The 27,634-nt window shown below is 37.3% G+C and overlaps 1 pseudogene; it reads right to left on the bottom strand.

Moving 5' to 3' along the window:
• Positions 1-14,735: 14,735 nt before the first annotated feature.
• Positions 14,736-23,904, bottom strand: LOC121749045 (annotated as a pseudogene).
• Between the last annotated feature and the right edge of the window lie 3,730 nt (positions 23,905-27,634).

Genomic DNA, 27,634 nt, shown 5'->3' with positions numbered 1-27,634 from the left:
GGACTGAAGATAAATACAGTAATTATCAAAACGAACAGCATTTTATTTCCACTATAGTGCTTCAAGATGGCAATTAGGAAGCAAAAGATGTATTACAATGTTGTAAGACCTACAAGTCAGCCTAAGCATTTTTTTCCCAATATAGATAGGGCTTGAAGATAGCCATTAGCAAGCAACAGATGTACTATTACAATGTTGTAAGGCCTACTAGAAGTCAGCCTAAGCATTTTTTCCCAATATAGATAGGGCTTGAAGATAGCCATTAGCAAGCAACAGATGTACTATTAAAATGTTGTAAGGCCTACTAGAAGTCAGCCTAAGCATGATTCTGAATTGAGAGCATCCAAACCAGAAATAGCAGCTCCACAGTAACAAGGATAATATTATCCTAAAATAGGACAAGACATAAAACGACCATGAACTGTCATGCATGCTGGACCAACAAAATCCCTCGCAATCAAATCATATTAAGCAGCAAAAAAGTACAGAAGCTTCTAATCAAACAATGTCCTACACCACTTTGGCGACTCTATCATAGCATCAAGTTCTATTCATGGTCCAAAAGTTTCACTTAGCAAACTGGATAAACCGTGGCAGCAAAGAAATAATCACGACATACTCAAGAGAAAAGATCACTGCAGATAAGACTGAACCCACAGGAGAAAGACTAAAAGATGGATACCCAGGACACCGAACACCTAAATTCGACGCAGTCGAAGTAGTAGCCACAACTTTCTGTTAGCCACAAAAAGCCCTGAATCTGATAGAGATCTGCCCAATGACCAAACCTCTGGAATTTAAGGAGCATAACCATAGATAAGCATAAAGACAAGGTAGAAGACAAAATGGAGCATAACAGCTACTTCACTCCCCCTGTCAGAGGATTTAGTTGAGCATTCAGTGCAGACATCAAACAAAGACCTCCAAGCAGTGTTAGATATGGTGGGAGCCAGAGCAAACAACCACAACAATGTAAGGATGTTCCATGGGAAATGTACGAAAATATTGAAACAAGCACCTTGAAGAGATATATGGAAGACCCCTGACGACCTCCAAATGAACAAAAAGACAGACCTAACAGAGCAAACCCAATCAGTCCTTCACTAGTAGCACATTGATCTCACAGACTCACAAACATCGCTAGCATAGCATAGGGAGCACAAGATGAGGTAAATCATCACTCACTCACTCACAGTTGCAAATCAAAAGTACGTATATGAATGAAGAAGAGCTGCTACTAGTTGTGATAATTTTGCATCATCAACTGTGTCACACGTCCCTAGAAACAAAAGGATAGAGATTCTAATATGGAAATTGTCACGTGTCACATCCCTGTCTTCAAAGGGTCAAACAAAAGGATAGATTCTAATATGGAAATTGTCATTAAGTGGAAACGGGCAAGACTGTCAAACGATATATATCCATTGTCACTGGGAAGGAACAACTGGATGTCGATCCTCTGCAAATAGAGTACAAAAAAACACAGCAAAAAACATAGAAAAGATATATGCATGAGTCAGAAACAGTTTAAAAATTAGGAGAGGAACTCTTAGAGTAAAAAGTTTTTTGAAATACAGGGACTCCTAAGAAAGTGATCCTCAATTGAAGTGACACCTAGAGATAAGATGCATCACCCTGCATAGATTGTGAATAAAACGAAGATACTAAATGGTACGTAATTAGCATTAGTTCTAGAAAAAAATAGGTGATTTGGAATGTAGAAAGGCAGATGCAAAAAAGAAGGCTAGTACCAGAACATATGAAAAATGCATAGCCATTACTCCAGAAGAACAGTTTGGCACAAGATTAATCATTACTTCGATCTTTAAAAGAAATGAAGCTCAATTAATCCTCCAGAAAATTCTCACTTTGGCTTATCTCACAAACTTTTTGAAGCAATAAGGTGACGTAACTTAATATACTGAATATATCAGCCCTTAATCTTCCCACTTTATGGTACCTTTTTGTTCTTTATATCAACTTTCACAGGCTTGAGGCAGAAACAATATCCACAACACAACATGAAAAAATAAGTGGTTGAGATGGAGCAGAGGAAACCAATTACCAAACCAGAACAGAACAGCCTTCCAGTGAAAACCAATTAAGACCCATCAAAAGATGAGAACTGAAAAAAAAGGGCATAACAATGTGCAACAAGAAAGTCCAGATATTAGAATAAATGGATTAGAAAAAATATTATGCTCCCTCTGTCAGCCTCTATAAACATAATGGAGATGCCAGCATCCGATATCTTAAGATCCTACTTGGATTGCACCATAACTCAATATCACCTGTCACCAGTGAAGAAAGAGGCAATCACATCTACAGAAAAAAGTAAAGTGGACAAAACAGACCAAAGAGAACCAAGCATGAAACCAGAACTGCCTTCTTATGGAAACTGATCGAGAGCCACCCAAAGATCTCTGGAAATTGAAGAGCATAACAATAAGCAAGGGGAAATTCTACATGGAAGAAAAATGGTGTATAAAAGAATGTACTACTCCCTCTACTACGATCCGTAAACATGATATCAATGCCATCAGACAGTAGTCTTTGTCAAACAACAGGACAAAGACGGCTTAACCATAATTTACACTTAGTTTCTCCTGTCAGAGTCGAAAAACACAATATCCATATCTACATAGAAAATGAACTTGATGAAACAGAGCAAAGAGAGGCAAACATCAAACCAGACTGCCTTCTGATGGAAACTGATCAAGAACCACCCAAGATCTCTGTAAATCAACAAGGATAAGGATAAGCAAGAGGATAGTCTAGGAGTAAGGTAAATGGCGTAGAACAAACACTATACTCCCTCTGCTACTCCATTAACATTGTATCAATGCAGGCATTTAAGAGTTCATGTTTTTTCCAACAACAGGTTCAAGATAGCCGCACCATAAGATCCATCAACTCAGATAGAACCATAAATTATTCCTAATATTCACTGTCACAAGGTGAGAGAAAACAATCTCCATATACATAGCAAAGAAAATTTGAGAAAACAGAGCAAGAAAACCTAGCTACAAAATCAGAACAGCCTTCTACTGATTGAAACTGATCAAGAACCGCCGAAGATCTCTGGAAATTGAAGAGGATAATAATAAGATGAAATTCTAGGTGGAAGAAGATAAGTGGTGTATGAATAATACAAAGCTAAGGGAACCAGGCTTCAAACCAAAACTGACTTCTGATGCAACTGATCAAGAACTACTCAAAGATCTCTGGAAATTGAAGAGTACAATAATAAGCAAGAGGATGGTGTAGAAATACTCCCTCTGCTACCCTCCATAAATACTACTATATCAATGCCAGCAATAAAGAGAGTTTTATTCCAACAACAGGACCAATATAGCCACACCATAAGATCCAACTTGAATGGAACCATATAACTTCTTCCTAATATTTCCTGTCACAGGGTGAGAGAGAACAATATCCAATCTACAAAAACTAAAAAATGATGGAAACAGAACAAAGGGAACAAAACCAGGCAAAAGTCAAAACTGTTCTGATGAAAGCTGACTACAAACCACCCCGGATATCATATATCTGGAAATCCAAGAGCATAATAATAAGCAGGGGAAGGAGGGTTTAGGCAGAAGACAGAATGTAGTAGAAAAAAAAAACACTATACTATACTGCTCTGCATACTGTAAACAAGCACGCATTGAACCTGTTCACAAAGACAGCCAACTACAACAAGTATATAATGTTAAAATGTGACAACTGACAAGACAGCCATCTTCAAGGCAAATCAAAGTAGCACAGCGAAACCACCCCAAAGAAGGTACCTACATGACTGGCTCAAAGCTGCTGAGCAAATAACTGGAATTGGCTTGAAAAATGAAAGCACTAGGAATGTTGGAATGATATGACAGAAAAACCACAAACTTTCTGTCAGTCCTTTCTGTAGATGTTTTTGACCCCTCAAAGTTAGTCATCAATAACATGCACTAGCACTCGAGCATGCCCAACAAATAACAGAGGGAAATAATAGCAACAACCACAAAGAAGGCTCCATATGACTCGCTCAAAGCTGCTAATCAAATAACAGGACGTCAACTGAAAAATTAAATGAAACTGACAGTAATGATGTAATTATCACACTGAAAAACAACAACCATATTTCTTGTCATTCTTGTCAAACCTTCGCATAGATGTTATCATTCCTCAAAATCAGCCATCAGCACATGCACTAGCACTGGAAAATGCCCAACAAAGCATAACCCAGGATACATTAGCACTAACACTAGCTAATACAAGTATATACCTGATTTAACAGCATAATTAGGGATCCACATAGGACTCTGCACACTTTTAGATGGATGGACGAACAATCACAGAATTGTCAATCACCTAACGTTAGATTGCCAAAAAAAATGATTTGATATAGGATTTATGAGGGCAAATAGAAAGAGATAAGCTTGTCAAACCAGACCTCTCCATTGTCAACAACTAGAACCACCTAAAAGTCGAACCTCTGAAAATAGATGGGCAAATATAAGCAGAGGGGAGAACATGGAGAAAAATATACTAATAGACTGTATAGACATGAGACCACTACTCCACTCCCACATCAAGCACTACATAAACAGACAAAAATAGCTCCAGCTTGAACATATATCAGAGTTATACAGACCTGAAGTTGCTAAATAGCAATGAATACAAATGAAAAAGGGAATTGATAAGCCAAAACTTGACCAATTGTAAGATACTTATCTGGTCACTGAAGCTTCTAGACAACCTGGGTATAAAACACTAGATGAATGAGGGATGGTCTACGGTCTACCTATGGAATCAAAACAAAATAAACCAAATATGACAGATTGGTGAGAGCATATGTTCCAAACGACACTGAAAACGAAGAGACAGAGAGAGGAAGAAAAGTGCATCATTGATCATACCTAAAGATCTCAATAGACAGACAAAATCAAAAGTGACACCATATCTACGAATGGCACCATGAACTAGTAAATGTTCAAATATATGTGGTCGCAAAACCAAGACACCGTGAGTGAATGGGCATGAGGGCAGCACACAAGAGAACAGGGTGAAATACCGTTCAAGTAAAACAGAAAGAAATCGCACGCTTAAGCAGTTATTAAATCTAGCCACCTCAACAGAAAATGTCTGCAACCCTCTTCAACAATTCCAATCTGCAATTTAAGGTCATGGAGACACCAAGTCAAGGAAACAGAACCTTTGGCATAAGATTGACGAACGAAAATCACGAAAATTAACATGCCGACAAAATTCATGAACATATCTCGAAGATAAAAAATGTTTTCTTGAGTAGACAAGATAATAAGTAAACTCATCAAAACCATAAGCGCTTCCAAAAATTGCCAATAAGTCCATCAGAACCTATAGATCACAAGCTCGAGCTACCCAAGGGATTGCTCCCTACAGATACAAACGAAAGTAAGCCCATGAACTACCACGGCTGAATATATCATAACCTAAATGGACCATCAAAACTTGAAACGATAACCGCTTTTGATCTTCAACCGTTGCAAACAACCGAGTAGGTCAAATCAGCAGAAGAATCTAAAGAAAACCACAAATATCAAAAGTAGGTTGAACCATCGGCTAGATCGTCTATTATCGCTCAAACAAGTTAGAAAGGTTGGTAGAAATCCGATGGAAAACACAACCAGATCACCAAAGTTGCAAGCATCAACGGAAATTAGACGACAAACCAACAATTAACTCGAGCAAACATGAAATCAGAAGAGGGAGAATGGCGACATAAGGATTAAATCAGATTGGATATGATTTGGGTAACGAAAGAGGGTGTGGTATTTATAGAGAGACCTGAGGTCTGATGGACGGTCCAGATTGATCCGATCAAGCAATGTCGGTTTAAAGAATGATTAAATAATTTAACTAAATTAGTATTAATTCCATATTTGGGTTGGATTAAGAACGCGTCAATGTTATGCAACAGGCAACGTAGGCGTGTGAGTCAAGCTAATCATCCACAATAGTTATTCCTTAATCGTTCCTTCATTATTCATGACTCACCTCACCCTTTACCACGTTCCTTATTTAAGAGATAGCATCTACAATTACTCATCCTTTAATCATTCATTATCTTCACTATTCATGAGGTTTATTATTTTGTTTTTCAATTTAAAAATACAATTTATAAAAAAAAATTATTAATAAAACTTAAATAAAAAATTGAAAATTACATTACATATTTGTAAAAAATAAAAATTACATAATTTAATTTTTAGAATACAAATTAAAATTTTTAGAGAGAGAAATAAGTAAGAGTGCGTGAATAAAATTATGTGATGAATATGGTATTTACAGGTGATTTTGAGAGAATTTAAGGATAAAAAAATAATAAAAAAGAAAAAACCATAATACTTGAGAAAGTGAAAAAATATTATTGATTTTAATTTTTTCTCAATTAAAAAAATTGAAATTTAAAACAGTCAAAACGACGTCCACTCGTGGGGTGCAAGTGGGCGTCATTGCTCCACCACAACATAATACATAGGGGGGGCTCCTCCCTCAACACCAAGAGGCCCTTTGGGATGATTCACCCGCATCGGTATCCCTTAACCATTCTGCCCGGCGGGACATGCCCGAGCTGGTTAAGGGACGCTATTATAGTTGCTCTAAGCTGATTTTGACTATGCCTTTTACCAAGTAGTTTTAGCCTATAATTAGCCCCAAGTTCTTTTATAAATCACAATTAAGTACTTTCATTATTTTTTTTACTTATGTTTACATAATTATGTAAGCTGGAATATATGTAAGATATAAATAAATAAATATTCAAACTTTACATGATTTTAGATGTTGGGAATATATGGCTGGATCATCAAGTTGAGTCCAAGTCAGGTTAAAGGCTCAAACAACTCGAAGCCCAGTAAGATCAGCCCAAGTAACAGAATCAGTTCAGTGAGCTCTTTAGCTCAAGTCAGTTGGAACGGCACTTGAACGATTTTACACGTCTTCTTTTTCCCCTTTTGTATATCTCTGTGAGCTGAGAGATTCAAAGAGGTTAAGAGAGTTAGTTTACACAATTCAAGATTAGCGAGCTAAGTGAGTTTCTTCACAATCAAACGGAGTTCTTCGATTGAGTAGTGAGCTAGAGTGATTGTGTGTTGTATTGATTACTTGATTGTATCCGAAATAAACATCTCCATCTTTGTCCGTAGATGTAGATCCGTTGTGGATCGAACCACGTAATTCTAGCGTCGTTTTCCATTGTTGTTGCAAGATTTGAATCATCAAATTGGCGCCGTCTGTGGGAAGATGACGACGCCAAGAACTGAAGCTGAAAAGTTCACAGGGCACAACGATTTCGGATTATGGCGAATCAAGATGAAGGCCTTGTTAATCCAACAAGGGTTAGCTGATGCGATCAAATCCAAGACTCCGGTGACTGAAGCCGATGAAGATGCGAAGGTCATGGCTAAGAGACAGGAGATGTTTGAAAAGGCACACAGCGCTATCGTTCTTTGCCTCGGAGATAAAGTCCTCCGAGAGGTTGCGAAGGAGACTACGGCGGCTGGTGTTTGGTCGAGGTTGGAAAACCTCTACATGACAAAGTCCCTCGCTAACCGCCTCTACATGAAGCAGCGGCTATATTCGTATAGATTTGTCAAAGCGAAGCCGGTTGGAGAACAACTCGATGAATTCAACAAGGCCATCGACGACCTCGAGAATATAGATGTAAATCTTGATGATGACGATAAGGACATTCTCCTGTTGAATGCTCTTCCGAAGTCATACGACCATTTGAAGAATGCAATGTTGTATGGGAGGGAGAAGGCTATTACACTTGATGAAGTCCAGTGTGTTTTGAAAGCGAAGGAACTCCAGAAAACATCTACTTCGGGGGTGATCAAGCTTCAGAAGCCCTCATTGTAAAAAAGTTTAAGCCCAAGAAGCATTCTAAGGGAAAAGAAAATCAAGGAAACAAGTCTCAGAATGCGAGTCAGAAGTCGGGGGATGAAACTGAAGAGACCAGGAAGTGTCATTGGTGTCAAAAGCCTGACCACCTCAAGAAAAACTGCTTTGCTTGGAAAAGGAAGCAGGCTGAAGGCAATCTTGACCAGAACACGGCTGACTGTGCAGCTGAGTTGGAGGCAGCGCATGTGATGAATGTAACAGAGAAGCAGATTACAGAATCTTGGATCATAGACAGTGGATGTTCTTTTCATATATGCTCTCACAAAAACTGGTTCGAGGGGCTCATTACTGCAGATGGATCAATGTTGCTAGGCAACAATGAGGTATGTTCTATCAAAGGAATAGTAAACATTCGTTTTAAAATGAATGATGGTTCTGTTAAACTGTTGACGGCCAAATACAATATACAAGTGGGACCTGGAGTTAGATACATACCCAGCATTAAAAGAAATTTTATATCTCTTGGCGTGTTAGAGTTGAAGGGGTATTCTTTTACTTGTTATGAGGGGTGTATGAAAGTTCTTTTGGGAAATTCTACTGCTATGACTGCATCTAGGAGGAATAGGTTGTACTATCTGCAAGCTGAGGTAATTATTGGTAGTTCTTGTGCTGCTGTGGATGATAGTCTGGCCTTATGGCATAAGAGGCTTAGACATGTTGGTGAAAAGGGGCTGAAGGAACTGATTAAGAATGGGGTCTTCAGCTGTAATCAGCAAGAAATAGTAAAAATGTGTGAATCTTGTCTGCTTGGAAAGGGAAAGAAATTACCCTATGGCTCAAGGAAACATAACTCCAGTAAGCCATTGGATTATTGTCACAGTGACTTATGGGGTCCTAGTTCAGAGAAATCAACTGGTGGAGGGAGGTATTTCTTGAGCATTGTGGATGATTTAAGTAGGAAAGTCTGGATATGGGTCCTGAAAGAGAAGTTAGATACTTTTGATAAGTTCAAAACATGGTGTAAGGCAGTTGAGGTTGAAAAGGGGCATGGTCTGAAATGCCTGAGAACAAACTATGGGCTAGAATTCTTATCAAAGGAATTTGATCTTTTCTGCAAATTGAAGGGCATTAAGAGGCATAGAACCGCACCAGGAAATCCACAACAAAATGGTGTTGCAGAACGAATGAATAGAACCTTACCTGAAAGGGTGAGATGTATGATTATCACATCTAGTGTACCTAAGAGTTTCTGGGCAGAAGCTGTCTCTACTGCAGCAAAACTTATCAATAAGTGTCCAAGCTCAGCCATTGGTAATGATACACCAGATAACAGATGGTATGGGAGCCTTGGTGGATACCAAAAACTGAGGATTTTTTGCTGCAGAGCCTTTGCTCACATAAGGCAAGGAAAACTTGAGCCTAGGGCCTTGAAGTGTGTTTTCCTTGGATACCAAGATGGGGTCAAGGGCTATCGATTGTGGTGCACGGAGGTTGGAAATCAAAATATTATTATCAGTAGGGATGTGATATTTGATGAGTCAGTGATGCCTTACAGACATACTGAACAGAATAAAGTATTAGAGGAAACTCCACCACACACAGATGTTGATTTGGAGCAGCTCCAACCTCAGAGTAACAATGGGGCTGCTACTCAGGTGGATAAGACTTTTTCTTCAGATGAAGGAGAAATTGAGCCTACTGAGCCTGCTGAATCAAGTCAGGATCCATCTAATCTTGACAATTACTTGCTGGCCAGAGACAGAACAAGAAGAGATGTCAGACCACAAGCTAGGTACAGAGATGCTGATTTTGTCTATTATGCACTCTGTGTTGCTGAAGAATTGGAGATATCAGAGCCGAACACATACAAAGAGGCCATTGGAAGCAGAGATAAGGAGAAATGGATAAAGGCTATGAATGAAGAAATAGATTCTCTGTTGAAAAACAAGACTTGGGTTCTTGTTCTCAGGTCACAAATTCAGCAAAGACCAATCTCTTGCAAATGGATTTACAAGAAAAAGGTGGAGGCTTCTGAAAATGATAGTGTGAGGTTCAAGGCTAGATTGGTTGCAAGGGGTTACACACAGGAGGAGGGGATTGATTACACTAAGGTCTTCTCTCCTGTTGTGAAACACAGCTCAATCAAAATATTGCTAGCAATTGTAGCTCAAAGGAATTGGGAACTTCAACAGTTGGATGTCAAAACGACATTTCTACATGGAGAGTTGGAGGAGACCATTTATATGGAGTAACCGCAAGGCTTTGTAAAGCCTGGTGATGAGGGGAAAGTCTGTTGTTTGAAGAGGAGTATCTATGGCCTGAAACAAAGTAGCAGACAGTGGTACTTGGCTTTTGATAAACAGATGGAGAAGATGGAGTTTATAAAATCTGCTTTTGATAGCTGTGTATACATAAGGTATAAAGGGAACGCAACAGTTGCCTATTTACTTCTTTATGTGGATGATATGCTCGTGGCAGGTGCGAGTAAGGCTGAGATAAGTAAGGTGAAAGAGGATTTGGAAAACGCTTTTGAAATGAAAGACTTGGGGAATGCTAAGAGAATACTTGGCATGGACATTATCAGAGATAGGAATGCCAAGAAGTTGTGGTTAATGCAGCACAGCTATATAAAGAAAATGTTGACAAAGTTTCAGATGATTGATTCCAGAAAAGTGTTTAACACCCACAAGCCAGCATCTCAAGCTCTCCATCAGTCAGAAGCCCACATCTGAGATGGAAAGGAAGCAGATGTCTAGAATTCCCTATGCAAACATAGCGGGGAGCATAATGTACATGATGTTGTGTACAAGGCCTGACTTATCACATGCCATCAGTTTAACGAGCAGATTTATGGCTGACACGGGCAGTGAGCATTGACAAGCATTGAAGTGGATTATGAAATATCTAGTGAGCACACAAGATCTTGAGCTATTATTTTGCAGTCAGAAGGATGAAGATGTGCTCATTGGCTATTGGGATTCGGATTATGCAGCTAACATTGACAGTAGAAAGTCTCAATCTGCATACATATTCAAGTTATATAGAACTGCCATCAACTGGAAGTCCAACCTTCAATCAGTAGTTGTTCTTTCCACAACCGAGGCAGAATATATCTCGTTGGCAGAGGTAGTCAAGGAAGCAAAATGGTTAAAGGGGATACTCAATGACTTTGGGGTTGTTCAAGAACCGGTTACAATATTTTGTGATAGCAACAGTGCCATTAGCCTAGCTAAGCACCAAGCTTTTCATGAAAGGAGTAAGCACATTGATATCAAGTTACATTTTGTGGGGGATGAGATTGGCAAAGGGGTAGTGGCAGTGAAAAAGGTTCACACCTCTGAGAATGCAACTGATATGATGACTAAGGCTCTGTCAAGTGCTAAGTTCGAGAATTGCTTGGACTTGGTTAATGTGACTGCTCGGAGATGAGGGAACTTAGAGGAAGGTGGAGATGTTTTTTGGTGGATGCGGCCAAGGTGGAGTTTGTTGGGAATATATGGCTGGATCACCAAGTTGAGTCCAAGTCAGGTTAAAGGCCCAAACAACTTGAAGCCCAGTAAGACCAGCCCAAGTAACAGAATCAGTTGAGTGAGCTCTTTAGCTCAAGTCAGTTGGAACAACACTTAAACAATTTTACACTTCTTCTTCTTTCCCCTTTTGTATATCTCTGTGAGTTGAGAGATTCAGAGAGGTTAAGAGAGTAGTTTACACAATTCAAGATTAGCGAGCTAAGTGAGTTTCTTCACAATCGAGCGAAGTTTTTAGATTGAGTAGTGAGCTAGAGTGATTGTGTGTTGTATTGATTACTTGATTGTATCTGAAATAAACGTCTCCATCTTTGTCTGTGGATGTAGATCCGTTGTGGATCGAACCACGTAATTCTAGCGTCGTTTTCTATTGCTGTTGCAAAATTTGAATCATCATTAGAAATAAAAATTTATAATTTTAAAATCTAAAATACAACACTTAACACACACCCAAACTTTTAAAAATTGGAATAAACTAGAAATTTTGGTATTGGCATAGATTTGGAGATGGAAATAATAATACTCTCTAGACGCATCCAAAGTATGGTCACCTCAAAAACCATCCCATCAGTGTAGCTATTGCATCATGTTGGAATGGGCCATTGCGACCTAGGGCCAATTTGTGACTATCGCTCCTATGCGCTATTGATGCCCTCAAGCCTTATATATTATTCTATTCATTCCTTAAAAGTGTAAACTATTTCCATTTTAGTGTGTTCCTAAAAATTATGAATTTTCTAATTTATAAACTTTTTTCATCTCTAATGTGGCAAGACATATTTTTCGCTAACAATACTTCAATTATTTTTTTTATATCTTTTACTTTACCGATTGTGTATTAAAACTTGGGTGTCTTTAAAGTTTATATTTTCAATGGATGGAGGGAATAGAAGAAACTAGTACACATGAAAAGTTTTATAGTTTTAAATATACTATTAAAATATTATTTTATTTAATTTTCATTTTTGGGCCAAAGTTTGTGGCATAATACAATTTACATTTTTTTGATCGACACCGTCTTTAATAGCATAATAATGTAATGGAAGTGCAAAAGTGCATAAAGTGATCGACATAAGTGCATGAGTTCAGGTCCCAGTGTTGGTCCGCAAGTCCAGGTGTAGGTTGGCAAGTTCGATGATTAATACTGAATTTTTATTCTTTTAGACTTATCTTTCGTCTCAAAATCTATTTTATATTGACTCATTGAATAAAACACATTATTTTGTTTCCGCTTCAAAATTGGCGTCTAAGCGCTCTCATTTAACCTATCAAATGGCCTGACACGAACTTAGTGTTTTAATAACTGAATTGTTATTATAGAATACACTGTTTTACTTGAGTCGTATTTCTTTTTGGGTTGTCACAAGTTACTTGAATTATTCATTTTTTGGCTAAAAATAAAACATCTAATCACACCTATTTTATTATTTATTTACTTTACTTTCTCTCATCTCTCTTAATTTATTCTCTCTTCTACTTTATTTTGCTTTATTTAACTCATTAAACACAATTTTCTTAAATCTCGTGCTGAAAAGAAACGCCTCAAGTAACGTGGGACGGAGGGAGTATTTTAGCAAACACTTTGAAAATATAAGCTCACACGCTCTAAGAGCATCCGCAACGCGGTGCCGTCGCCGTTCCTATGCCGTTCCGGAGGAACGGTTTCGCGGCGGCACGCGTTGCAGCGTGCGTTCCGTCGCCATTCCGTGCCGCCACCGTTCCCATGCCGTGCCGCGTTTCGTTCCTCCGGAACGCGGAACGAAACGTTCCGCCACGCGCCGAGGCGACGTGGCGGACTCCCATTCGACGCGTGAAGCCCACTCGCTGCCCCGCGAGTGGGCTTCGTCCCGATGACGCAATAATTCATTTTTTTTAAAAAAAATTTCGAATTTAATAAAAAAAAATAAAATTTTTTTTTATTAACGGTAATGAGACCGTTAATTTTATAGCCGTTTGTTTTTTTTTTATTATTTATTTATTTACTCTATAAATACTCCTATTTCATACTCATTTCAATCACAAACACACATCTATTTCTCTCTATTTCCACCCCAATTTTCATCTCAAATCAACTCTATTTTCCTTCTCCCAAATTTAATCAAACTAATGGATCCTTATGAACAAATGCGTCAAATATTGGAACAATCACTTGAAGAAGATCGACGACGGGAGGCGGAAGAAGCCGCTCCGCCCCAACGTCGCTCCCGTACGTACATCCATCGTAACCGGGAGGAAGCCGCCGCAAGGTTAGTACGCGACTACTTCTGCGATAACCCGGTTTGGGGAGATACGTACTTCCGTCGCCGTTTCCGCATGGGGAAACCGTTATTTCTCCACATCGCGAATACTTTGGCAGCCCGGGAAGAGTTCTTCCAGGAAGGGTTCGACGCGGTCGGACGTCCCAGCCACACGACGCTGCAGAAATGTACTGCAGCAATCCGCCAGCTTGCGACTGGACAAACGGCCGACATGTTCGACGAATACCTCCACATCGGAGATAGCACTGGGCGAATGTGCTTGCTCAAATTCTGCAAGGACACGCGAGTAGTCCGCCTCGAAGTGGAGCGCATCCGTCTATACAAGAACGGTTATCTATTCGTGCAAGGACACGCGACTCTAGCGCCCACACCCAACTCCAACATGATCTAATTGAGCACATTTGGGCAAACTTTGGCGGATGAAATTATTAAAATTGTGTACTTTTATTTTTTTATGATTTTAATTGTGTGCTTTTTATTTTTTTAAGTTTAAGTTGTAACTTTGTTTTAATGTTGTGTGTTTTTTAATAAAATGTGTTTGTTTTTTTAATTGAATTGAGTTGAAATTAAAAAAAAATGAAATTGAATGAATAGTAATTTAAGGAACGGTTAAGGAACGGTTAAGGAACGAGGGTTGCAGGTTTCGTTCCTTAGTTAAGGAATGGAGTAAAAAAGTACAGTGGGGCCCTCAAATAGTGGTTTAAGGAACGGTTTAGGAACGGTATAGGAACAGCGTTGTGGATGGCCTAAGAAACGTTGATTATGTAAGAAGATGAATCTATTGTAAGCATATAAAGTCTATATTGTGTAGTGTGAACATTTTACTATTCTTGTGAATCTGCTTTAAATATGGTTCAAAGAAGAAAATCTGGAAGGAGCTAACTTGCATGTTTGACGTCCCCTCCAAATCTTAAGGGCTGGACAGCTAAATGGATAATAAGTATATGAAAATATTGTATCGCTTATACATTTTGTTTCCTTTGACAATGAAATTGTTTTATTGGTACAACAGTGCTTCTTTCATAATCATGATTTTTATATACCACAGCGTTGTCATTTATTATTAGGACAATAGTAATACTTTTCATAGATCCAAAATGAACAAAATTATTAAGATTTTCATTTGAGCATACAGAAATTCGACCTTCTATTTAGATCTTCAATCTGATATCAATTTGTCATATTTTTGTTTATTGTTTCGCATAAAGGTTGAAAACTTTACAATTCCTCTCGCAAAAAGTTCTCTGCGTTATGGCAAGTGTATACCAGCTTAAACTGTCAATTGCCTCAATGGCTCTGTACAAGACTGGCTATACTTGATGGATGTTTTGCTTCACCCTCCATGTTCAGTTCATCAGAGTGTCTGGCTTATTTCCAATTTTAACATCCTTCCTGGGCAATTTTGAGCTGTCCATATGGGATATCTGTTCAGATTGAAAGATGGATCAGAAACGAGCAAACAGAAAAGACTCCGAATAACTTATAATGATCGTCACAATCCAAGTGCAAGTCCCTTCTCACAACTACTGGCTTTAACACACACACAGAGAGAGAGAGAGAGAGAGAGAGAGAGAGAGAGAGAGAGAGAGATCCATACATTTTGTGATTTCCATTCTATCTTGGCATTTCCATCTGAGGTGCCTACAGGCTGGGAGTGCCTGCCTACATGCCAAAATATGTGGAGGAGAACAGCAGCATCAAGTGCAGCATATTCTAGCTGCAATGACAATCCATAAATATATGGGATACATGGCTCAATTCGACCAATTCTTTGACAAAAAATGAAAATATTCAGTATAACAAGTAATAGCATTGCACAAATATGTGTGGTACTCTACAATATTAGTTGACAGATTCTAATTACCGCATTAGTTGTAAGATTCTATCTTAATAAACAATGGACTGGCCTATCTATCTAGGTTAAACATCAATAATATATTCCCCTTGCATTACTGTAGGTACGAAAGACACAATCAGATTGTATCTTAGTTTTATATATTTCGGTTGAATTATGTAGCTCAAAGGTAAAAATTAGTACTATCTTCATCTTCTCACTTAGTTCTATACCTTGGAAACAGTTTTGTGTTGACATTATGCCAAAAAAGATGTTAATATCACAAGATGAAGCCAAATTCAAATTATCATACACAGAAGCACCCACCTGATAATGACTCAGAGGTCGTTGCTCCCAATTGCTATTTCGTCTTGTTTTATTCAGACTGATGCCCAAAATTTTCTGTTTAGGCCAACATCATAATAGCAGAGGAAAATTAGGTCCCTTGACTATGATGGCATTTCAATACATTTGATAAAATATTTCTGGCTGGTTAAAGTTACCTCAGCCAGGCCAGAAAGACCACCCTTTGGCTCTCTGAAAACATTCTGGATATCAAGAAGCATCTCACAGTGTTTGAAACAATTTAAATCTCGATATGAAAGTGCAAGCTGCCTAACATCACATTGGAAATTGTAGCCTGCAGTTTCAAACATGCAGTCAGTATTTTTAATTTTATCTTATCCACACTAGTCAACGCGGAAAGGCATACAAAAATGTAGAGCAATAAAATAGTTACATGTTGCATTGTTGCATGCAAGTCAAAAACACAAACAAATAAACAAAGTGGCATACAAGTGTCACCAAGATAAATCAAATAATGCAATTGGAATTAGCAAATATGCCAAGATATGAAGATATTTCTACTGTTCTGATTAATTACGTGTCCTGTATTTACTGAACTAGATCCCTGAAAAAATTTCCACCTTATCTATCTTATTCTTTCTTGATTCTAGTTGCACAAATGAATAGTCACATCAATCCTGCAGTTATCTGTCTCTTTGAGATATCTGAAATTATTCATTCAGAAAAATTATCGACTGTGAATTCAGCCAACTTATCAATATGCAAAGCTACTCTGCTCTCTTTTTCCTGGCTGAACCTAAACCATTGACCTCCTCTTATCCATACATAGATTCCAACAATACCTATGAGTTAGATGGTGGAAGATAGTTTTTAGCCTAGATCTGTGTAGATGTATAGTTCTGGCAAGAAAAAATAAGCAATACAAGAGAAAGGCTGCAGCAAATAACCCAAGTTTTGACGACCGGGTGACAGGAGAAACTCAAGCTGAGTCTGTGTCACTGATGCAAGAACTACTTAATTGGATTCACAGCTTCTGTAGGGTGAATGCAGTAGATCTTATCCCAACTCATCTAAAGCCTTATCCAGGCAAAGGAGCGATGTTCTCTAGGCATGGGCATCTAAAAAATATTATGCAGTATCCAAATTGTACAGGTATTCCCATTGGCAGTATTTGTTATACCTAGGAGATACATTGTAGTGCTTATTTGTGAGAAAATAACTGCTATTGGAATTGCAAACAGCCTAGCTCTATGTCACAACATTAAGCAAATTACATTCAAATTCCTAGGCCAAAGGCAGAATAGATCCTAGTCTAACCTAGTACTACAAGAGAAAGTACACATCAATTGGTAGATGTAATGACTCATGACATAGGTAGAGGTCCATTTTTAGCCACATGTCAAATGGATATCTGTGGGAATCTTGTGTACATGTACACTCAACAGACTTACAAACTCTTAGCCACATATCAAATTCAAAATAGCCTTAGGGAACTTTTCAAGATGACTGTTTCAGGGTGTAGCAGCTGGTTAGGAGACATCAAAAAAGAAAATGTGGTGTTTTCCTCACAGCTCACCTAGTATTATTACATTACTATTGCAGATTGTTTTTTAATTCCATGCAACTTCATAATTATGTTGTGTCACTTCAAAACCAATTTGCATTTCAGTGCTCAAGATTTTGATTAAAGCATAAAAACTTTACTATATACCAAGTTTTAAAATGCTTGAAGAGTGAAATAAGCAGCCAAGGCACTCATCCAGAATACTCGGAACATCCGCATACAGCTTGATAAGGTCAAGTATATAAACCTTCTTCTCGGATGCAATTTGCATGATGGAAACCTGCAGTATCTGATAACAAATAAGCAGATACACTAAAAGAATCTTGCCAGCAGGAAGGTGCTCAAAGATGATGGATATCTTGACCAGTAATACAAGCGAGAAACTACTTTTTGTAATTTTTTAGGAGAGGAAAAAAGGTAGAAAAATGTAGGAAAATTCACCTCCCACCATGTGACGATTATGGAAAAGCTAAGTTACCTTACTGGGTCTGCTACCATTTTCATAATTAGGTTTCCATTCACAGTCAACACCAACAACTTTGCAATTCTTAAAGTAGTTTATTGCCTCTCGCAGACTATTGACTTCATCAACCCACAAAACATCCTCAATACATAACTTGTGAAGATTTAAATAGTGACGGTGCGGAAGATTTGACTCTGGCTCTGTATAAAATGGAGTATAAAAGTCGTAACTCATAATTAGACAACAAAGATAAATGGCTAATATACCCATCGGCGGATGCAGGTGGGGTCGCGCGGGGTCGGCCAACCCCACCGCCGTCCCCGGAGAACCGCCGGAAGACTCCTCCCAACAGCCCCCGACCCCACGGCATCCGGAACTCTGCCCCATGATTCATCCTCAGACCTCAAGCAGCTCAGCTTTTCCGATGAAGACGATCAGGCCGAGGGGCCGTTCGCCCTTTACAAGGGGTTTATTCCGACGATATCGAGGCAGGGGCCGTTTACGGTGGTGCTGTTTGTGACGCTTGAGCAGGTGAGGAAGTTGCTCAAGGATTTCTGATGAAGATGTGCTGATGATGATGAAGAAGAAGGCTAGTTTAGTCTTTTTTAGAATATTAATTGATATGGTTATTGTTTAGGTTATGGTAATTTGGTTTAATTTTGTGTTTTTATTTTAATGGGAAGAAATGGTATACTTGCGTGCTTTGATTTATGATGCGAAAATATGCGCCACTTTGAGAGGACAACATACATTTATTACTCCAATGGAGTTCTTTTTCTTCTATATGAGGAGTATATGATTTAATTCCACGTAATTACATTCTAATTTGTAAGATCATACAGTTTTCTTTTAGTAAAGTGAGGTCTTTGAACTAATATATATTAGTTCAAATGTGTTTATTATTATTAATATTATTATTGGTTATTGGTTATTATCATCTAAGCAAGTGATACCTCAGTACAAAATTTAGAGTTATATTTAAGTACAACCACTTTAAATAGGGAAAATTAATTATTAGCATTGTCCCTTTCAAAAATTGACTTTTAAATACTTTGATGAACGTGATTAAAAAAATGTACATGTATGCACATTTTTAAAGTAGTACCCCGTTTTTTAAAGAGTTAACTATGAAATCAAAATTCGAATTATTATAAATTTGAATATTGTATCAAGGTGCGGCATTTCAGTGGAAAATAGTTATTCCACTGAAAATGGGTATTAAATTTGAATATTGAAATCAAAATTCGAATTATTATAAACCAGTAGTTTATTGATTATCTTTTAATCATGTATTAGTTTTTACTTTTATTTTAAACTAGTAGTAACTAATAAATTTTTTATCTAATTTTAATAAATATAATAATTGCTTTTAATCATTGATTTTAATTACTTTTCATTAAGATTAATGGATACATTTCTTTTATAAAGATTTTGCGCTTTCGTCTGTTTTTCTAGTACTAATGTTGAACACGACTAAAAGATACATATTCATAACTATTTCCAATGAAATAACTTTAAGTTAGCATCAAAATATGAATACTCATAGAAGTCAATTATCGTGCTTAATATAAAATAGGGATATTTCATTTGTAATGTATTTTTACTACTATTTTATATATTTAAATATTATTATATTATTTTTCTCGTCCGACCCCACCATTTTTAATTCCTGGATCCGCCCATGAATATACCAACTTGAGTATTAATTCTAAAAATCAGAAGGACATAACCAGATTGAGCCAGCACGCAAAAGACTTATCAGTCAGTAGAGGAGAAAAAAAACTTATTGATTTTTCAAAGAGTAAAAGCCAAAACTAGTCCTGAACATAAGCCTATTTTATGATTTTGGTCTTATACTTTATCTTTTGAATTTTTGCATCCTGAACATTTTAACTCAGATCACAATTGGTCCTACACTAACAATTCCGTCAATTTTTAAACGGTTTTAACCCAATTTTTAAACAATTTAAACCCGAATGAGACTGTTAAAACCATCAAAATTGTTCAAAATCGGGTTAAAACCGTTTAAAAATTGACGGAATTGTTAGTGTAGGACCAATTGTGATCCGAGTTGAAATGTTCAGGATGCAAAAATTCAAAAGATAAAGTATAAGACCAAAATCATAAAATAGGCTTATGTTCAGGACCAGTTTTGGCCTTTATTCTTTTTCAAAAATACAGAAGTGGTGTTTGTTTTCTCCAAAAAAAGAACTTTTGATTTTTCAAAAATACAGAAGTGGTGTTTGTTTTCTCCAAGAAACAACGTCTACCCTTCCCAGAAACATTTGGTCTTCCTCATTACTTAACTGAGACTCAATGAACATCATTGTAATATAACACACGTGGATGTTTCTTGTAGCATACCTTCAGAATTAGAGAAACCTTTGATGGAATAGCGTTCACAAAGTTCTTCAACCTTTTCAAAATAGCCAGCTTCCATTGCTAAATAGACCTAGTATACACAACTTAAATAAATCATCCCTTCATTTAATTTGTTCTTTTTATTTTATACCACTATAGCCAAATTGAGAAGTGAATCAAAACTTTTATATCCTTATTGAAAAGCACGATGTGTTTACTTCTCCCTTTCTTGTTTCACTGATCTTGAAAAAGTATATATGTGAACTCAAAATATTTACGAGGAAATAGTTTAGACAAAGTATCATACGACTTCAAAAAACAAAGGGATATGCATCTAGAGCAAATAAGAAAAAAAATTCAACAAAGTCCATAGAATAATTTGGACACCTTGCACATACCAAATATTCAAGAAGTTTTCTGTCACCAGTAGCTCTCACTTCTGCTATCTCCCAGACACCTTTTTCTGCTAGTTTCTTAAGTGAGCTGCAATCATGTAAAAAATGGCTATTCTAGCAAGATTCTAATTGGGTACTTGAAAGTTGGAACCCATTAATTAAAATGGTGAATAGTACTAGATAACAGTAAAGGACACAGCAATAAACAAAAGCTTCTCACCTTTCTTTACTCTGATGATACAATTCAGGGAATTCCTGGCGCAAATTGTTTTTCTTTATGATATCACATGCAGGCTGTAACAATTTCTGGTCTACATATTCCTGGACGAGCAAATACAGCATTGGCTTACCCAAATATGTTGCCCACTACTCTGCTGCTTTCATTTGTCGGCACCCCATCATTTTCATTAAATATGACTCTCCAGAATCACGGATGGAGAAGTGTATTAACAGATCAACAGCAGTCATATAAGATTGGCATTCCACCATCTTGCAAACATATTGTTCAACCACTTCTTTTGCTGAATCAGCTCTGGGTTTGCTCTTCATTGATCCATCAGACATCACATTATCAATATCTGTTAAATTGACTTGAAAAACTTTAATAATCTTGATAAGGACTCCATTGTCATGTCCCAGAGTGCCATTGACAATGTCCAGAAATAACTTGGCAGCACACTCTTTTGCTTCCACTACATCTTCATCATTGCTGCCCGCTTTTAAGAAACGACAAAGAGCAGATATTACCAAATGGCTGAAGCCTTCACAGTATGGTTGGAACATAGGCAGCATGCAGAGGCAGTGAGCAATCCAAGTAGCTGGTCCAATTTGGCAATTGTTGAGTAAAACTAGACACAATTGTTGTTGTAATGCACGGAACTTCGTGGTTGCTTTGCAAGTTCCTGTCAAAATTAATTATTCTTCATACATAGAAATTAACCCTGACTAAATACACACTCAAATGTGTTGGGTAAAGATGAACCACGTCCAAGCTTGAATTAGTGAATAATCTTCATGCCATTTCAAATGCAAAAATAGTCCCATTTGTGGAGGGCACGTGTGTTAATGAGAAATTAGTAAAGTAAGAGAGAAGGAGAAAAAGTAGGAACAGTAAGAGAGATATGGAGAAAAGGTAAGTAAAGTATGGAAGAGAGAGAAAAAGTGGGTAAAGTATGAAAGAGAAAATATCCATTTTTAAAAATGAGACTATTTTTTGTGAAAATACCAAAATGGCAAAATGAGACTATTTTTCATGGGCGGGGGAGTACTGCATAGTAACACAATAATAATAATGGTGTAAAGATATCAAGAATTTTAAGGTACCACCACCTTATTATCTCAGACAAAGATACTGTCATTTCTGCACATCAATAAATAACTATATTAAAAATAAGGAAAACTTTAACTAGTAAGGGTGCATTTGCCCTTTCTTATTCATCCTTTTCACTCCAACGAAAGATAATATTCACTCCAATTATAAGAATAATATTATCACACCTAATGAGGAGGAATAAGGGTTAAATTCTTTTTTCTAGAAAATGAGGGGGAAAAGGAGGAATCAAAAGAGAGAGAATTTTCTCATCCCCCCTTTTCCCATGTTAAATTTACAGCCAAGGAATAATTTGCACCATAAAATAATCTCAGGTCATTTAATTTTTTTCAGGACAAATCAGGTTCATACAACTCTCCTCATATGCTGTTTGCATCGCTACTCTGAGAAACGTAAAAAAAGAGCAGTTGATAAAATGCTAAGCTTTTAAGTTGAAATTGAAATAATCTTCTAGCTCAAATGAAACATGACCAACTAATCAAAAGCCAATTAATTACCAAAAAGAAAATGAATAGGAACAAATAACAATGATCATAAAATCAATTTGAGGCAAAATAGAATGAACTCTGAGAAAAACAAGATAATCAGTCCACAAAGTATATAGACAAAACAAAGTTCCATATTCAAAAGCCAGACGCGAAGGCTCCAAACTCCAAAGTTAGATTTTCTTACAAATCTATAAGACCAGAAGTCCAGAATATTCCAGTCCTTGTTTATGCCATAGTTCAAATTGATCACATAATGACGCACTCTGTATAGCCAAAGACCAACAGATATATGCCCTATGGCATAAGCATACTCATAGAATTTGGATATGAACAATGATAGAATTTAGGACCTACCATAAGAATAACATTCTTTAAGGAGATATAAGAAAACCAACGGAGAAACATGAGAGAGATCAAAAAAAGCATGCTTCGATATTGAGGTTTGCCTGTGTATTGGTTTTTCGTCCATTCCCATGAGTAAAGAAATGAAAAACCTACATGAAATGAAAAAGGCATGTTAAACGGCTAAACAATAATAGTATAGATATGTTCTTGCTAATTAATAGTAAATAGACAACAGGAGAATGATCATATATCATATTTCCATTAAATGAAACTAGATTCACAAATAGATCAAGAACTTCAGGTTAAGAATGCAACTTCAAATCAGATACAAGCAATGACTAATTGAATTTAGTATGCAGCTGTGTATTCACTGCACCTTACAGGTTACACATTAGGGATCGGTAGGTGCAACTGCATGAAAAGTGGTAATCAATATAAAAGTAAACAGCAGTGAAGATGCGCAAACTAGGAAGAAAGACAGGATAAGGCAGAATAGATATAGTCAAAGCATATATGGACAAGTTGACTATCCGTCACAAAAACGGTGAAGAATGTTATGCAACCAAATCTTATAGACTGTTATAAGGCTTCTACAATCAATTTGGGACCTAAAGAATTATACCAATGTATGATCGGATTGTTTAAAGTTATCAATAGATGGCACAATATAGTACATGTTAATTTAAAAAATCATGCCCCAAAATGATGGCATAAGGAGTAGCGAACACTCAACTTCACTCAGTTTTCTCTCTTTCCACTGATCATTTTATAGCCATCAAAATACACAAAATCAAACTATATTCCACCAACCCTAACCAACACAACATTTATATAACAGTAGATATTATACGAACCAGTTCCCTCGGATCTTTGGGCAGTATACACGAAACCAAACGGAGCAATCGATAATATCGATGAATACATAAACAAACGATAGCATGGAACTCAATGCAAGTGCGTCAGCCAGAAGTTAAAGCAAGCAGCAAGTTTACTAACAGCATGCAGAATGTGGTGATTTTTGAAATCGAACATCTCACTAAATTATTTTTATCTCGCATGTGAATATAATTCGTTTTTCAGGTTGTGTTTCAGCCCTGAAACACATTTGCTACAGTGATAGACATAGCATTCAAGTTTCCGGAAAATCGTAAAGCAAAAGGGGGGAAACGCGCGAACCAACCGCGCTCGCGCCAAGCTCGCCGTACGGACGACCGCCGTTGAAGTCGCACGCACCGTTTTGGACTTATCGGTAGAGGGGGCGGTGTGATTTTGGGTGAAAAGTTTATTTTATTTTAGATAAGAATTAATTTTGGGCTAGCTGCCAATTTTAGAGCGTCAGCAATATCGTCCGTCCCGGCGGAATTCCGACCGGCGTACCGGAATTCCGCGGCGGACGTCCACCATTGTGCATGGTGGCACGGATACGGAATTCCGCCGAGGATACCGCAGTTCCGCGGCGTTTATGCGGAATTCCGCTGCGACGTCGCACGGGCGTCCATCATTGCGTTGACTCCCACGTACGTCCGAGCGGAATTCCCTTTTATTGCATTAAATGTTTTTTTTTAATTTCTATAAATACGTCCCGTTAAATTTCATTCGGCAGTACCCGCCCAAAACGATCCCGAAAACCCCTCATTCGCCCGCATCGCGGCACATGAAACCTTGTTACGTGCAATGGTTGAATGGCGCCAAACGACCGACCCCCATTACAAGCGGTCGCTTAAACCCCTCATCAACAGTATGTGGCGCGATTTTGGGTTCGGAGACATGTCGGACGGTAACGGCGACGGCAGGGACGGCGACGAGGAATCCGAGGAGTGAGAAACCAGTTTTTATTTTAATAAAGTAATTTTTTTTAGTAATTATGTATTTTTTTTATAATGAAGTATGTTTTTTTTAAATAAAGTGGTTGCATTTTCTCTGTATCCGTGTCGACTATTTAATTCTGTAAATTTCTTACTTCCGGAAATTGTTTAATTTTAGAATTTTTTTAATTGTGGGAAGTCCTTCGGGATGTCCTTGGGGATGTCCGCCTCTGTGTAGTTGGAATTCCTTATGACGTGGCAGTGCAGTGGGAAGTCCGTATGATATGGCAGGAGATGTTTTTGGGAATTCCACCGGGAATTTCGTGTCACTACTGATGCTCTTAGGACGAAGGAAATTCAAAACCGAGATATAAAAATGGAATAAAAAAATAAAATACTAGTACTACTATTTATAACTAATATTATACCGAGTGTTACATCCATATGTTGGAAACATGTGGAGAATGTGTTGGAAACATGTGGAAAATATGGGAGACCTTTGATGTGGCCAAGACTTATGGCCTTTCATCTTAAGTAACCTCAAATACATAAAGAGATACTTTGATTGTAAGGCATTTCAAGTGCTTTCTCTAGCCTATAAATAGGCTTGATTTTGGAGTTGAAGATACACCAACAACAAGCATTCTCTCTACACTCTCTAGCTCTCTATATCATAGTGTGCATTCTAGGAGCATTGCATAGCTCGATTCTCGGAACTCCATCAAGTTCGCCGGTGCCTAGCGGGTTTGAGGTGCTTCTACACGCTAGGAGGAAGTCGTTTTATCTTTGGGGGCAATACGTCATTCCGTGAGCACTAGTCGGGGCGTAATTTGTCTTGTGGAAAGAGGGCTTCCCCCGACTCGACTTATAGTTGGTTTTTTTTTTATTTCCGTTGTACTTTTTATTCTACTTATCGTTGTTATTTTCCATTTGATTGTAATAGTTAGAGTACCGCATGTACGGCCAAATACATAAAGAGATCTTTGATTGCAAGGCCTTTCAAGTGCTTTCTCTAACCTATAAATAGGCTTGATCTTGGAGTGGAAGATACACCAACAACAAGCATTCTCTCTAAACTCTCTAGCTCTCTACATTATAGTGTGCATTCTAGGAACATTGCATAGCTCGATTCTCGGAACTCCATCAAGTTCGCCGGTGCCTAGCGGGTTTGAGGTGCTTCTACACGCTTGGAGGAAATTGTTTTATCTTTGGGGGCAATACGTCATTCCGTGAGCACTAGCCGGGGGCGTAATTTGTCTTGCGGAAATAGGGCTTCCCTCGACTCGACTTATAGTTGGTTTGTTTTATTATTTCCGTTGTAATTTTCATTCCATTTATTGTTGTTATTTTCCATTCGATTGTAATAGTTAGAGTACCGCCTGTACAGCTTGCGAAGTTTATCCCTTTATTTCTAACACCCTATTTTCATGGTACAAATTTTAAATTATTAATTAAATAAAATTAACCATAAGAAAATATATTTAATCATATTTTGATCAGAACATTATTGAATCTCTATTAATGATTACACATAAACAATATATACATTTTATTTTAAAAATTATAATAAATTATTTATATAAAATTAATATTATAAACATATGTCTTCTTCTAATCAATTTTGTTTTATTTTTAAAAAGTTATATTACTTGGTCCAAATAATTCGAATTTTGAGAAAACAAAATTTGTGTTGATATAAAAAATGAACCAAATTTTATACAATAGTTTGTATTTGAATTTGGTTAAACTAGATTATCCAAATCTCAATATTTTTATCATCAATCCTTACTCTTAATTAATTTTATATTGCGAATAGTCAGAATAATAATTTTCAAATCTATAAAATAAAACTAAAATAATTAATATATAATAATTGTAATAAAATGACAATCTATTTTTGTAAGAGATGAAAAACTAATTGATGAAATTAATTAAAAATAATTATTTCCGAACAAAATAGGATAGTGAAAAAAGGTTTAAAATCGATAAAAGAAAATTCCACAAATTTAGATGCACTTGGGTATTAAGGGTGTGCTTGATTATCAATGTCGCTAATAAATATTTTTCAAGAGGATGTAATGTTAGCTCAATGTTTATGTTAGTGTATAGAACTTTATAAAATTGTGTTTGATTTGTTGTCTACAGTTAGTTTATGTGGGCTACATAAATGACACAATTATCCTTAATATAATGTATTAATTCCCAACATGCCCTTTACAAATCGGCATTTATATTTCCCCTCTTCCTCCAAATTTTTACTCCTGCATGCATTCCCCTATGGATCTGAAAAAGGAACCCATGAAACACACCGAGGGAACATCTCTCGCGTGGAAACACGTTGACGGCGAGAACATCGGGAGGTCTTTTTCAGGGCACACGGGCAAGGTAAGTGGACTTGCTAACTCTCTTCATCGCTAGATTTTTGTGGTTAACTGAGCGTCTGATTCATGTTGTGTGTTGTATTCATATATTGCTAAATTGGTCAGAGTAGGCTTGGCGTCTCTTATTACAGTTGTGAAGACATTGTGATGTGTTCATGTTCTCCAATGTATGATTTTCATGCCTTCAGTAGCCGGACATGATTTGGTGTCGAGCATTTGTTATATTGTTCTCCCTCTCACGACACTTCTTTGTGACGATCTTTGTGTTTTTTTCAATGATACTATAGTCTGAAATCCAATTGTGTTGCGTGAAAAATGTCTGACATCAAAGAATGCCGGAAGAGAAAAGCCACAACATGAACGGTAAGATATGCCCTGCAATTACCGTGTAGCTTGTTGGTAACATATTGATGTGCATGTCGTCATCGTTCAAGTGTTGGGTGTTGGTGGTCGTTTTGGTGGAGCGAAGGGTGACAGGTCAAAGGCACTCTTGGTCCCCTCGTGAGGATGAAGTCCTCATACTAGAGCTGAAGGACCTTGTGAGTCGTGACTAATCGTTGGAAGTCCGATAATGGCTTCCAAGTTGGTTACCTCACGCGTGTTGAAGAATTTGTGAAACAAAACTCCTAGCTACAGTCTATGAAAGCCTAGCCTCATATTTTCTCCAATATCAACACTTGGAAGAGATGCTACCGTTCATTGTCT

The sequence above is a fragment of the Salvia splendens genome, chromosome 1 (genome assembly GCF_004379255.2).
Source record: "Salvia splendens isolate huo1 chromosome 1, SspV2, whole genome shotgun sequence".
Lineage (NCBI taxonomy): Eukaryota > Viridiplantae > Streptophyta > Magnoliopsida > Lamiales > Lamiaceae > Salvia > Salvia splendens.
Note: the sequence above shows the minus strand (reverse complement) of the source record. Positions and strands in the feature narration are given on the sequence as shown.